Below are 10,864 nucleotides of genomic sequence, written 5' to 3'. Positions count from 1 at the left end.
GTTCATGGACTCGGACATTGTTACTTATTTTTTCCTTGTCTGGTTTCAGGTACTCTAGCAAGGGTGTATGCATACGCGTTCGCGTACTCGTAAGTGAATACTGGATAAAGCCGAGGAGGAACTTGTAGTAGTTCGTAGGGAAGTTTCTGAGGAAGAAAAGAAGTTAGAGGAAAAAGAGAAAGTTGAAAAACCAGTTGTAGTAGCGATGGGAGATCAAGAAGAAAATCTGAAGGCTTTGATGGACTATTCTAACCCTAAGATTAATGACATTCAGTCTAGCATCATCAGACCAACCATCAGGGCTAACACTTTTAAGATTAAGTCGAGCACGATTCAGATGATACAGAACTCAGTTCAGTTTGGGGGTTTTCCTACTGAAGACCCAAACATGCACATCAGGGATTTCATCGAGATCTGCGACACTTTCAAGTTCAATGATGTGACTGAAGATGCTATCAAGTTGCGACTCTTCCCATTCTCTCTGAGGGACAAAGCTAAGTGCTGGTTACATTCTCTACCAGCAGGGTTTATCACCACATGGGAAGATCTTGCTCAAAAGTTTCTCACTAAATTCTTCCCTAGGGCGAAGACTGCAGCAATCAGGAATGCTCTTACTCAATTTGCTCAACAAACTGGAGAATCTCTGTGTGAGGCTTGGGATCGATACAAGGAGATGCTAAGGAAGTGCCCATACCATGGCATGCCTGATTGAATGATTATCAACTTGTTAGGAATATGTTGTGTACTTGATGATAAGCTAAACAAAACACCTTAGTAGATTTAATTTAGTGAATTTTGTAGCACTTGATGGATGATCAATTATAGTTCCGAAGGATGATTCATTATAGTCCCGACGGATGACTAATTGATATCCATCGGGTGAGTGGCTTATGTAATAATAAGTACTGTAGCACATTTCTGCAAACAACTTTGTATAGATTATGTAGTAGCCTATAAATCATGTAGACTGCTAGTAGATGTGCATAATAGGTTGATTAAATATAAATATAAGATGTCTTGTAATTCTGCACAAATAAAATGGAGTCAAGTGATAAATGGCTACCCAACGGATGATCAACAAAGCTACTCGATGGATGATCAACAAGGCTACCCGACGGATAACAAGCATGTACCCGACGAATGATCAATTCAAATATCTGTTGACAGTGACAACAAAGTCACATGCATCGAGTGTTTGTAAAAGTAATGTGACAGCCTGTTTAGCAGGGTTTTGAGAACAAAGAAGCATTACCATTTCCATGCTATTATGAAGATATTCAAAGATGCTGGAATATAGTAGTGAAGCAGCATGAAGTTAAACTTGATAGGTTTTGTTTTATTATCTTGTCTTATTATCATGTAAACTTGGTGATATATAAACCAAATGTAGCAAGTAGAACAAATATAACAATACAAACTAAGCAAACACATTTTTAGCAGAGAAACATTTGTAAGCTGTATTATGTAGAATTTCTCTGTAGTTTGTTTGTTCACTTGTAAAGCAGCTGTGAGCTATTCAAGCTTCACAGGGTTCTCTTGATATATATATATATATATATATATATATATATATATATATATATATATATATCTGGTGGATACATTAAAATCCACCAGAAAGTTTTAAAAACCTGAGTTTTTATTGGTTTATGTTTGATTAACTTAACTCTGTATTCCGTACTTTGCAAATCAAACAGTTAGATATAAATCGAGTTAGAACCATTTTTCATAAATCTCAAAAAGTAGCCAAAATTACATTCAACCCCCCTTCTGTAATTCTTGTTGTATTGTTAGGGAATAACAATTGGTATCAGAGCAAGCTCTTGAAGTACAAAGAGTTTAAAGATCACAACAAAATAACAAGATGAACAAGAAGGATGTTGGAGTCAAAATTCTATTTCTGGATAAAGACAATTATCATCACTGGAAGGTGAAGATGAACCTACATCTTCTATCTCAAGATGAGGCCTATGTTGATTGCATAGAGAGAGGTCATCATGTTCCAATGAGAGCTGCTACTGGCAATGAGCCTTCAGTCCTTAAGCCTAGGAATGAATGGTCAGATCCTGATATTGAGCAAGTCAGGTGGGATAAAAAGACCATGAATATTTTATTCAATGGAGTTGATGGTGACATGTTTGACAACATCATCAATTGCAAGACAACCAAAGAGGTTTGGGACACCATCCAAATTATCTGTGATGGTACTGAGCAAGTTAGAGAAAATATGATGCAGCTACTAATTCAGCAATATGAACACTTTCATTGTGAAGACAGTGAAACTCTCACTGACATATTTACTAGGTTTCAAAAGCTACTAAATGCTCTGAAGTTGCATGGAAGAGTCTATCAGACAAAAGACTCCAATCTCAAGTTCCTTAGATCTTATTGCCCAGTAAAGATACAATTGTTTAAGGGGGGTTGGATATAATTGTATAAATATTTCGAACAAGTAATAAAATATAACAGCTTTTTCTATATCTGATAAAAACTGTTACAAAATCCTCTCAAGAAATACTGATGTTCTTGAGAGCTGCTAGGTCGAATGATCCTCGAGGTGATTCAACTAAGTGATGACCTAAACTGTGTTTATATACTACACAACTACAACAGATTAATCTAAGATATGCATTATCAAAAACTAACTAAAACTGGTACATTTTTTAAACTAAACAGATAAAGTCCTATAACTCAAACATAACAGATATCTTCTCCATATTATAAGGAACAAAACAAATCCTCTAATGCTGACTGTCTTCAAATACTGATGTCATACAAATGCTGATGACATACCAAATCCTGACGGTACATTAGATCCTGATGACATCCGAACAGCTAGATCCTGAGCTTCTTCTGATCATTGAGAATTCAATATGTAACAATCTCCCCCAATTTATGCTTAATGCAATGAAGCATAAATTCCATTCTCAATGATGCCAAAACCAATCTACAAAATGTAAAGAGTAAAGCTCACTTCAGTATCTTGAGATAAATGACAGTTATTCCAAGAAAGTTCTTCAATCTTTATTCCTCCTTGTCTCGTAGGACTTTAACAAGCTTTTTCTTCAACTCTCTCTTCTCTTCAGTGTCTTCTCCAAGCTGATAGATAGCTGATCTTAACTTAGAAATTGAGCTTTTGCTTATCTCAAGATCACCAATCAACATGAAGCTTAAACTAACATCATGACTGAAGGATAACTGAGGACTGTTGAGAAAAACTTGTAGCACTGCAACTCCCTTTTTCATCTGCATTTCTTGACCAGTATAAGTTCTGTACTCAGGAACATAATCACCATTGTCTTTATCATCTTTTGTCATGACTCTTCTTCTGATCATTTCTAGTATCATAGAAGACCAGTCTCTGGTGACTTTGTTCCCAACTTTAAGAAGATAGTGAATATATTTCATTTCTGTCACAGTCTTCATTAAGAGTTGCTGCAACGTAAAGCTTTTTACTTTACCATCTCTGAAAAAGTACAGAATCTCTTCTCTGACATCATTATCATTTATCTTTCTATGAACAATCTTCACAGCTTCAACTTTCTCAAGATGTGAAGGAGAAATTCTTTCACCAAGATTTTCTGTCAGAGTATCTGTATCCAGCAGATCAGATTCTAAGATCTCCATACTGGAATGACCAATGCCTCCTCCGGTTTGAGATTTGATAAGTTTCAGTTTTTCATTGTATACCACCCAAGAAGGCTTCTTGATGGACTTATCAACATCTTCATGTTCTGAGATAGAATTTCTTAACCCAGCTGACACAAATTCAACATGCTTGAAGCCTTTAAAATAATTGAATACATGGATGTCTTTCCATCTTCTATTCTTCTTGCCGAGAGGAGCATAGTTTGAAGACAAATCATCAGTCTTCCCTTCTGCTTTATGCCATAGCTCCCTCTTTGATTTTAAAACTCTCTGCAAATATTCTTTGCATGCTTGATCAGCTTTCCTTCTATCAATCTTTTCTTTTTCATCAGCCTCTGAAATATGAGGAGTGATTACTAGAGAAGGAGCTGACTCATTTAATGCTTTGATCACTTTTTCATCAGAGTTAAAATCAGTTATCAGGTTCATAGCATCAAGATGTGCTTTTACCTCAGGATTTATATCTACATCAGGAGTTACATTTTGATTTGTTGTATCAGCTTGATCAATGTCAGTGGATGATCTTTTCTTCCTTGGTATAATCAACTCTTCTGGCTTCTGAACTTCTTTATCTTCTTTCTTTTCCTTGTACAGGAACATAACCTTCTATGGATAGAAAATTCAGAAAAGTAGAGTTGAATGCAGTCACTTGACTTGATCCAGAAGTTCTTCCACCTCTTTCTCTTCCTCTTCCTCTTCCTCTTGCTCTTGCAGATCTACCACCTCTTTTTCCTCTTCCTTTAGAAGTGTTAGCTTCAGCTTCAATTTGAGCCAAAAGCTTCTTTTGTTGCATAACTTCTTCTTCAGGTGTTAGATCATGAAATTCTTCAGTTATATACCCAAGAGCACTCCTAGCATTCTTTTGCTCAAACTTCTTGTCTTTGTAGTACAAGACAATCTCTTCACATGTTTCCTTATGTCTGTAAGGAAAGAACATCCCTTTAGCTTCTGCTAAATTTGAGATTGTAATATCATCATCCTCAGGAGCACCATCAGTAGTCTTGTGCTTGGCTTTATAAGCACCAGTAGACTTCCTTTATCCTGAAGGATCATTCTTCTTGGAATGTTGATGTTGTTGAGCAGTAGAAGCAATTTGAACATCTGTAACTGGATTATTCTTATCACCATCACCATCAATATCTTTATCCTTTGTCTGAATAGAATCTGGTGTACATTTTGTAGCAACTATCTTCTCCCCCTTTTTGGCATCAGTATTTGAAAGAAGAGAAAACAGAGCATCCAGTTTGTCACCTATAGAAGAAACCTTATCTTCTAATGAGGAAAGTCTAGAGGCCATGCCGTCTTGAGATTTAACAACATCTTTGATGGTATTTTTCACACTGTTGATTTCAGCTGAGTTAGGTGTGTGAAGCAAAAATCCATCAATTTTCTCTTTGACACCAGCATAAGACTTCTTCATTTCATCAAGTTTAGAGTGAATTCCTTTAACAGAAATGGTTGAGGCCTTAAGATGCAACTTCAGATCAAGAGTTTGAATTTCATCATAGGCCCGATGAATGTGTTGCAGGCCAACAATATATGAGATAGAAGTATCTGCAAGTCTCCATTTATAATCCCATTATGTCTGTCTGAAATGCTCAGCATCAGCATTGTAATAAGAAGGATGGTCAGTGAAGTGCGAAGAAGAACCAACATTAGACTTCTTAGATGCATCAATTGCAGACTTAAGCTGAGTGGTATCAGAAACATCGGCATCAGTATCATTGTCAGAGTATGACATGCCATCAGAAGAATGTGCAGAATTAGGCAGAATTGCCTTGCCTTTATCCAGATTCTTTGCAAGAGATGCATGTTGCTGATGAGATCCTGAAAAAGAAACATGGTAACACCTAAATCTCTCTATTTTTTTCAAGTGATCTCATCACTTCTCACACAATATATTACTTTTAAGAGTAATATTATTCTCACAGAAGAAACTTTATAAGTAAAGAAAAACTTATAAGATTCTTGTCTCAAAACTACCTCTCCTTTTGCCAGTACAGGAGACTGCCACTCAAAATATTTTTCTTTTTTTTAAATCTGATATTTTCACGCAGTCTCTCAGAAAGGCTCAATCACACATATAGCAAAGAAATAAGAGATGGCTGAGAAGAGTTGTATACTTATCATATAAATAGAGGTAACCTCAAGGAAGTGACTATTTATAATCATACAAACATGAGAATATATGAGAAGTTAGCAATACCTGAAGGTGATTCCTCAAGTGGAAGTGATGAAAGTGGAGGAATAATCAACACATCAGGATGCTTTTTCAAACTAGCAACTAGTAATGGATCATCAATTGTAGCTAGTGCAGTTGAAGGATGATTCTCAGTAGGAGCTGATGTATCATCATGATTTGATATGTCAGGAGAAGTTGAAAGACCATCATCAGTACTTTGAATTGATGGTTCTTGTGGAGTCTGAGACATGTGAGCTACTTCACCAATGCTTGGTGAAGGTTCTTTTGTGCTCTTCTCAAAATAGGATCATCAATGATTGCATCCACCCGTGATAGTATCTCCTGATTAGTTTGTTTTTCCTGGAGTAGTTGAACAGAGTCAGCAAAAAGATCACTCTGAGCAATATTAACAATGAGCTGTGCAGCCTCAGTGTCTGCATCTTCCCTTTAAGAAGATGGTTTTTATGTGACTGGATGTGTTGCAGTTGCTAAATCCCTTTGAGACCTAGGTTCCTGTGTACTAACATCCTTGTCAAGAGGCTGAGTCTTCTTCTTCTTTCTGTTATATCCAACTACTTCTTCACTTCTTCTTTTCAACTGGTTCTTTGCAGTTTTCTTGTGTTCAGTAGTTGCTTCAATTACTGGAAGCTTGTCAAGCAGAGCACTAGCATCAGTAGTTGGCTCTTTGATTCCGGTAGTGTCAATCAAATCATCAGGATTTTAATCAATGGACTTCTTGATTTTTGACAGGGACCCTATTGGCATATGATCATCTGATTCAGAATCTTCTTGAATGATCAGTCTTCTTTTCCTGATTGGAGAGTAGTCTTCTTTCTTCTCACTCTCACTCAGTGAGACTTGTTTAGCTTTCTGTCCAGAAGTGATAGATTTCTTAAATAGCCTTTTCTTTGTTACAACTGAAGTCTTTTGAGAGACAGCAGAGGAGGCTAATTTAGAGGCTTGTTATCTTTGCTGTTTGGAAGAAGAAATGCTTGGGTTAGAAACAAGATGGGTGATTTCTTGAGTCTTAGCATCAGGAACCGTGACAAAGGTGTCAGCATCAGGATTTGCAGGCACTTGTATAGGAGTAGGTCTATTTCTTAACAGAAATTGCTAGACCTCTCTAGGAAGAAAGGGTGGTCCTGAAAATTTATTCTTTGCATCCCTTTTAATATGATCAGTGATTGCTTTTTCAGAAATTTGAAAAATAGGGAGTAATTCATCGTCATCAGACATAGCATTAGGGCATAGAAAATTGAAAATTAGTTGCAAAAACCTAGTATACCCTATTACTCCTGAAGCAACTGCCCTCCTAGCAATTATGAACTATAATATAGTATTACCATAATCAAAATTACCAGAGTTAAGAAGAGAGTACCCAATTCTGAGGGAAGTGGATGGAAGAGCATCAAAGTTTGTTGTCTTATTTAAGAAACATCTACCGATGCAGTCAAAGAAAAAGTTCCACTCTCTTTTCATTTTGGTCCTGGCCAGTTTTCCAATGGTTGTGATTTCTCCTCGATCGCCTAAAGTCCTGAGCATGTCAAACAGATGCTCAATGGTATGAGTATCAGGAGCACCATCAAGATCAAGCAAACTCAAGGCTTGAAGCAGAATGTCAGCATCAACTTCATATCTTTGGTCCTTATACTCAAAGGAAAATCCAGTATGTGTTGGATTTACCATAGTTGTGTTCAAGACCTGCATGACAGCCCTGTATGACACCTTAACAGGATTTGTGAGAGCATACCCAATAGGACATAGAAGAAGAAAATCATGAATATCATGAAAAGATTATGGTAGCTGTTGATGTGTAAGCAGAGCTAAGTAATTGTTAGTACCAAATATGTTTCAATAAATGATTGTGGTTTGACTAAAGAGTGGTGAAACTTCAGAAGTTGTCATGATGTGAATAACTTGTGAGAGAGAGAGTAAGTGTGAGATGTGCGTAGTGAAACTAAGTGTATGATGAATTGTGTTACAGAATTTCTTCTGATTTTATAGCTTCACTATTCAGATATAGGTTTAACACACTCGTATGAATGAGGTAACTTAGCGAATTTGACTTCGAACAGGAAACAATTACTGAGTAGTTGAGTTTGACGGTGGAGGAAATTATGAAAGTAAATACAAAATACATACAGTTATATCAAGACACAACCATAGAAATTTGTTTATCTGATAATACACCATTAATCATTAATTAAGTGAGACACTTAATTCCAACAATAAAGCTTACTCAGAGATTGATTAACGCTAATAATCTGAATTAGAACGTGCTGACCTGTCATCGGGATTTGAGACCTTTCTTCTGTCAGGATTTGGCTAACTCAGGATATGTCGATTCAAATTCAACATTTATTTGTCAAAGCATCACAAATTATTAGCAACCACAATTTTAATCAATACAATCATCACGAAATACAATTCAAGTAGATGAAGTAAAGATTAACAGGCTTGAATGAAAACATTCACATGCATATAATATGAGATAAACAAAGACTAAATCTTGCAATCAAAAGAAATTTCATTAATACATCAAAAGAGAACATTTCATGAAATTTGTAGATTACATGCAAAAGATTACAAGATAATCCTAGTCTAAGATGGTGAACAACCTTAGTCTAAGAGGGAAGGCTATCGATTAGTTTCTCCTGCTGTTGACAATTAACACTGCAAGACGGATGATCCATTCTTGCTGAAGAAGAGCCTCTATCCGTTATTCTTCCAAGCGATCAAGATGGAGTTGATAGTCCATCTCAAAGAACAAGAGATTTTTCTGAACCTCTTATGGAACCAAGTTCCATATCTCATCAGGAATGGCAGTGACGTGCCATTCCTGCTCCCAGTCACCACAACTGAACTCGATGTTGAAGTTTTCATAGTTCATAAACATGTTTACAAGAACCATTTTTGTGAAGGAAGAAAATAGTGAGGATTAAAAGAGAGAGAATAGTTTTGTGTGAGAATAGAAGATGATATGTCTGAGAAGAAATGACAGTTAAATAGCCAATGAAATATCAATGGATTAGAGGACTGATTAATGATTAATTGTAAAGTTAACTTAATGAATTAACCAAAAGATTTCTTTTTAAGGCACGTCTTCCTAGACCAATGTGTAATGATAACAGTGATATATTTATTCGGACATGCACAATTAGCAAATAAATTCACTTTATTTATCATGCATATAAAATAGAATACATCAAATATTTCTGGCTTAATATCTAAGAACACGGCATTTAGGACATATCAGGATTTGATCAATATACATCAAGATTTGATCAAATATAAATTGAAATAAAAATTTACTTGTCCCAATTAACCATACCAAGTTCATTTACAAGCTTTGTAAATGTTGCTTCAGGTAATGGCTTTGTGAAGATATCAGCCAGCTGCTGATTAGTAGGAACAAAATGAAGCTCTATGGTTCCTTCCATGACATGCTCTCTTTTGAAGTGATATCTGATACTAATGTGCTTTGTAAGAGAGTGTTGCACCAGATTTCCTATCATAGCAATAACACTTTGATTATCATAATAAATATGAATTTTTGAGAATGATAATCCATAGTCCATGAGCTGATTTCTCATCCATAACAACTGAGCACAACAACTCCCAGCTGCAATATATTCAGCCTCAATAGTTGAAGTAGAAATAGATTTATGCTTCTTGCTGAACCATGAGACTAATCTGCCTCCCAAGAACTGACAGCATCCTGATGTACTTTTCCTATCTATTTTGCATCCAGAAAAATCAGCATCAGAATAACCACATAATGCAAAATCAGCTTCTCTTGAATACCAAAGTCCAAGAGAAACGGTACCCTTGAGGTATCTGAAAATTCTCTTTACTGCAATAAGATGTGGCTCCCTTGGATTTTCCTGAAATCTTGCACACAAAAAGTGGCAAACATAATGTCTGGCCTGATAGTAATTAGGTATAACAGAGATCCAATCATACCTCTGTAGGTTGTCACATCTACTGCTGTACTTTCATTTGGATCAAGTTTTGTAGCAGTTGCCATATGAGTACTTGCAGTTGCACTTTCTTACATATTAAACCTCTTCAATAGATTTCTTGTGTACTTGGACTGATTGATATAGATGCCATTATCAGTTTGTTTAATCTACAAGCCTAGGAAGTAACTCATCTCTCCCATCATACTCATTTGATATCTTGATTGCATCAACTTTAAAAACTTATCACAAAGTGTTTGATTAGTTAATCCAAAAATGATATCATCCACATAAATTTAAACTATAAGAAAATATTTACCTTTATTTAAATAAAACAGGGTTTTATCTATTGTACCTCTTTTGAATCTACTTTCAAGTAGAAATTGAGCAAGGGTTTCATACCATGCTCTAGGTGCTTGCTTAAGTCCATAGAGTGCTATCAAGTCTGTAAACATAGTCAGGATGTTTAGGATCCACAAATCCTGGTGGTTGTTCAACATAGACTTCTTCTTCAAGTTCTCCATTAAGAAATACACTCTTGACATCCATCTAGAAGACTTTGAACTTCTTGTGAGCAGCATATGCCAAGAAGGTTCTGATTGCTTCCAACCTAGCAACAAGAGAAAATGTCTCAACATGGTCAATAGCTTCCTGTTGGGAATATCCTTTTGCCACCAATCTTGCCTTGTTTCTGATAATTGTTCCATCAGAATCAGTTTTATTTCTAAAGACCCACTTTGTGCCCACAATTGACCTGTTCTTAGGTCTAGGCACCAACTTCCACACTTCATTTCTTTCGAACTCATTCAATTCTTCTTGCATAGCCATGACCCAATCTGCATCCTTGAATGCATCTTCTACTTTCTTTGGCTCTTCTTTTGAAAGTAGATTATGATATAGACATTCATTTTGAGTTGCACTTCCTGTCTTTACACCATCATCATGATTTCCAATGATCAGATCAGGAGTATGATCCTTAGTCCATTTTCTGGTACTGGGAAGTGTCCTTCTAGAACTAGATGCTCCCCCTAAATTGTATGCCTCATCAAATGCATTTGAGGCTCCTCCTGAATCC

General features: G+C 36.1%; 1 non-coding gene across 1 annotated transcript; it reads right to left on the bottom strand.

Annotated features, from left to right (window-relative positions):
• Nucleotides 1-595: 595 nt before the first annotated feature.
• LOC141688431 (small nucleolar RNA R71) lies at nt 596-702 on the bottom strand. The gene has a single exon (XR_012561874.1). It is a non-coding gene; the product is annotated as a small nucleolar RNA R71 (small nucleolar RNA).
• Nucleotides 703-10,864: the final 10,162 nt, after the last annotated feature.

The sequence above is a fragment of the Apium graveolens genome, chromosome 9 (assembly GCF_009905375.1).
Source record: "Apium graveolens cultivar Ventura chromosome 9, ASM990537v1, whole genome shotgun sequence".
NCBI classification, from domain to species: Eukaryota; Viridiplantae; Streptophyta; class Magnoliopsida; order Apiales; family Apiaceae; genus Apium; species Apium graveolens.
This window is presented reverse-complemented; position numbering and strand designations above follow the sequence as displayed.